This window comes from Gossypium arboreum, chromosome 7, assembly GCF_025698485.1.
Source record: "Gossypium arboreum isolate Shixiya-1 chromosome 7, ASM2569848v2, whole genome shotgun sequence".
Lineage (NCBI taxonomy): Eukaryota > Viridiplantae > Streptophyta > Magnoliopsida > Malvales > Malvaceae > Gossypium > Gossypium arboreum.
Genome location: NC_069076.1, coordinates 18,401,018 through 18,405,819, shown reverse-complemented (window position 1 = coordinate 18,405,819; position 4,802 = coordinate 18,401,018). Strand labels below are relative to the sequence as shown.

The 4,802-nt window shown below is 35.2% G+C and overlaps 1 non-coding gene across 1 annotated transcript; it reads right to left on the bottom strand.

Moving 5' to 3' along the window:
- Positions 1-2,868: 2,868 nt before the first annotated feature.
- On the bottom strand, positions 2,869-2,975 carry LOC128295883 (small nucleolar RNA R71). Its single transcript, XR_008286432.1, has one exon. It is a non-coding gene; the product is annotated as a small nucleolar RNA R71 (small nucleolar RNA).
- Between the last annotated feature and the right edge of the window lie 1,827 nt (positions 2,976-4,802).

Genomic DNA, 4,802 nt, shown 5'->3' with positions numbered 1-4,802 from the left:
ATCAATAACAACCCAGATAGCATCTTACTTTTTCGGAGATAGGGGTAATCCTGATACGAAATCCATCGTAACTCTATCCTATTTTCACTTTGGTATCATCACTAGCTGTAGTAGTCTCGAAGGCACTTGATGTTCGACTTTGACTTGTTGACAAACCAACCATTTCGACACAAACCAAGCATTTCGACCACCAATAAAACTGTTTCAAATCATTGTACATTTTTGTACTCCCTGGATGGACAGATAAACAATTAATGTGTGCTTCTTGTATGATTTTCTGAATAAGCTAAGAATTCTTTGGTACACAAATTCTAACTCGCACTGCACTCTTTTAGCTTGCAATTTGTAAACTAAAAAATATATAGGATTTTTCCTATATAAATTATCACCTTTGTACTTAAAGTTGTTGTTAAAACCAAGTAATTGTTTAATAAATTAATGAAATATGTTAAAATATGAAAACAGGACATAGAAATTATTAAAATATGATTTTATGCTTTATTATATAGTTTTCATGCATAGAATGGCTTATTTTATATTAAATTAAGCATATTATATTTTATGACATAAAGTGGGTCATACATGATGAAATTAAATAATAAAATATAAAATTATATTTAAGAATTCATTTTAAAATATTTCATTAATAATTTGGGTTTTAAATAATTTAATTAAGTTGGTAAAATTTAATTCTTTGGTCCTCTAACTTATTGATTTATTTTTTGGACAGGTCTAGGAGCTTTAATTTGATTACAAAACCGTACAAATGGCGGGCCAAGTCAACCCAAAATTTGACTAAATATGGAGGTTCATAAACCATCTTTTGGTTTAATTACACAAGGTCCTTGAAGAATTGAAGAAATCAGAGATTTGCCCGAAGATTTGCTGGTGACTGAGTCTTAGTTCTGAGTTATCGTGGCACTCAAATTGACCAAGAATCAAGCAAAATCAGCCACATTCCCTCAATTCATGGCCAGCCACCCTTGGAAGGAGTTTTGAAAGATGGATACTCCTACTTTTAGCAAACTAGCTCACATGCCTCACCTATAAATAAGAGCCCCTTTCTCACTTTTTCAATCATCCCTCATCCCTTACTCATTCATCATTCTCTCATCTATCAATTCTCTTAGCTTTTTTAGCCCTCACGCCTATCATCATCTTTGCATAAATATTTTGAGCAAATTAGCCTCTTAAAGAACCCTTGGTCAGCCACTTCGGAGAGCCATCAGCAAAGGAGCAAAGTGAAGGAACGAAGAAGCCCTCATCAGTCAGAGTCTTGGGTGACAGCCACTCTGAATTGGGTTTAATCTTTCTTACTTTAATTTAATTCAAGAACGTTTGCTATGTTTTTTTTCTTCTTTTTTACAACAATGATAGCTTAATTTTATTTAAGCTAGGATGATTGCTTTGATTTAATAATAATTATTTGATTCATGCTTATAATATTTGTGCCTCAATCGATCATGTTTTTAATTAAAATCAAGTCTGTATTTCATTCATACGTGATTGAAATGCATATGAATTAGCTGAGCGATCCTAACCAAACGACGGCTGATGGATGCATAATAGAAATATGCATGCTCAATTTAGATCCTAACCCGATTAAATTGCAGGTTGCATAACATCCCTAACCAGGCTCTGTTATCTGCATAGTTTTTAGATTTGTGTGATTAAACTGTTTCAAACATTACATGTCCCTGTTACCTCGCACGAATACTAAGAAACCCTTAGTAAATAAGGATCAGTAAAATGTGTATTTACTAAGTAAAGGATTCCGAAAGGACCTAACGTGGTTTCCAAACTCATGAAAGATCGAGTTTCCATGGAATGTTTTTTCGAATATTGATAAGCATGTTGATAATAATTTGAGTTTAATTAAAGTAATTGTCCTAGCTTATTTATGTTATAATTATTGCTTATTGTGTTAATTCTGCCAAAATCTATCTCATTTATATAGTTTGCATACTTAGGATAAATTGCATTAGGGATCACTGCATTTAGTTTCATATACTTAATTTTTCATCACTTCTCAATTATATTGTTTTTATTTATCAAACTGTTAATACACTTCTACAAATTAAGTGACTTAGCACAAATACAATCCCTATAGAGACGATAACTCGATACTTACTTATTACTTGACAATGACTGTGTACACTTGCTCAAACCCGAGCATTACAAGCTTTTGGCGCCGTTGCCGGGGATTATCAACTGTTGCCATAGTCATTTTTTGTGAAATTATTTATTTTCAATTTAGTTATTTCTAACAGTACTAACTTATTCTTTTTAATTTTGTAATTTTCTTTCCAGATGTTTATGAGCATAGATCGTATTATCGATTTACTCCCAGTAGACCCTGAAATTGAGAGAACTTTTAGACAAAGAAGACGGGAATGAATAGCTCAGAGACAGAACAAGATGGACCTTGGAAATCAAAATTAAGACCAAGGTAATGAAGCCGAACATGTACAAAATCCTATCCTGATTGTTGATGGTAGGGATCGATGCATCAGACAATATGTTGTGCTACTTTTCAATGAGTTAAATATAAGAATTAGAAGGCCAGATATTGAGGCAACCCAATTCAAATTGAATCCAGTGATGTTTCAAATGCTACAAACAGTGGGCCAATTTAGTGGTATACCCACGAAAGATCCACATCTTCACCTTCGATTGTTTATGGAGGTGAGTAACTCATTCAATATATCCGGTGTGACTGAAGATGCATTGAGGTTGAAGTTATTTGCATACTCGTTGCGAAATCGAGCACGAGCAAGGCTCAATTCATTGCCTCCAAGTTCTATATCTATATGGCAAGAATTAGCAGAGAGATTTTTGGTTAAGTATTTCCCGCCTAGCAAAAATGCTAAGTTGAGGAACGAGATCACAACTTTCCAACAATTGGATGACAAGTCTTTGTATGAGGCTTGGGAGCGATTCAAGGAATTACTTTGTAAGTGTCTTCATCATGGGATTCCTCATTGTAACCAGTTAGAGACATTCTATAATGGTCTCAATACACATACAAGATAGATGGTAGATGCTTCTGCGAATGGTGCAATTTTGTCTATGCACATACAAGATTGATAGTAGATACTTCTACGAATGGTGCAATTTTGTCTAAGTCTTATAATGAGGCTTATGAGATCATCGAGAGGATCGCTAGCAACAACTATCAATGGCCAAAAAATCGAACAGCTTCAGGAAGACGTGTAGCCGGAGTTCATGAAGTTGATGCTCTCACTTCATTATCAGCTCAGGTATTGTTTATTTCCTCTATGTTAAAGCAATTTACCTCTAATAGTGCTAATAATTTTGTAGCTCAGCCACCAAGTTTCCTATGTGTACTGTGGGGAAGGTCATTCTTTCGAGAATTGCCCATTGAATCTCGAGTCAGTATACTATGTGGGGAACCAACATCAAAATAGGAGTGGAAAAGGACCCCAGTCCAACTTCTATAATCCTTTATGGCGTAATCATCCCAACTTTTCTTGGAGTAACCAAGAAAATAGACCAAACAACAACTTTATAAAGCATAGACCTAACCAATCTTAAGGGTTTAATCAGCAAGCTCCAAAACCACCTCAAGCTGAATCATCAAATACTTTGGAGAACTTGTTGAAGGCATACATGGCGAAGAATGATGCTTTGATCCAAAGTCAAGTAGTAACACTGAAAAATTTGGAAAACCAAATAGGTCAGTTAGCTACGGATCTTCGTAATATACCACAAGGAACCTTGTCAAGTGATACTGAGAATCCAAGAAATTTGGGTAAAGAACATATCAAGACAGTGGCATTGCGAAGTGGTAAAATTTTGGAACCCCGATTGATTGATGTTAAGGACGAACCTGTTGAAAAGGGGGAAAGTTAGCCAGCTGTTGAAGTCCCTACAACAAAAGAGTTAGAGTCTGCAAAGACTGACAAGGTAAATCCTATCTTAGTGAATTCAGATACTTTAACATCTTCTTTGGATGCAAATTTACCTACTCAGAAGAGTTTTCCGGTTCAACTGAAAGTTCCATCACCTCCATATCCTCAAACATTGTAGCAACACAAGTAGAAATAGGAGGTGTAATTCAAGAATTTTTTGGATGTTCTAAAGCAATTACACATCAATATTCCATTGGTGGAGGTTTTAGAACAAATGTTGAATTATATGAAGTTTATGAAGGATGTACTATTCAAGAAGAAACAACTGAGTAAGTATGAGATTTTCGCTCTAACAATGGAGTGCAGTGCGTTCCTACAGAACAAGCTGCCACTGAAATTGAAGGATCCAAGAAGCTTTACGATACCCTGTAACATTGGTGAATCTTATTGTGGTAAAGCTTTGTGTGACTTAGGAGCAAGTATCAACTTGATGCCTAAGTTTATTTTCAAGATGCTAGGGATAGGAGAAGTAAGACCTACAACTGTGACGTTCCAACTAGCGGATCAATCTTTAGCATACCCTGAAGGGAAGATCGAGGATGTTTTGGTAAGAGCCGATAAATTTATTTTTCCTGCTGATTTCATTATTCTAGATTTTGAAGCAGATAAGAAAGTGCCAATTATCCTTGGGAGACCTTTCCTAGCAACGGAAAGAACGTTAATTGATGTGCAGAAAGACGAACTCACCATACGAGTTCAAGATGATTAGGTAACTTTTAACATTCTTAAAGCGATGAAATTTCCTGAACCGACAGAAGAGTGCTCAGTTATGGAAGAAATAGAAACCTTGATTTCCATGGAAAGCCATATTGAAGAAGATCCATTGAAGAAAGCCTTAGGGTTTGACCCTTTAGAAGATGAAAAAGGTGA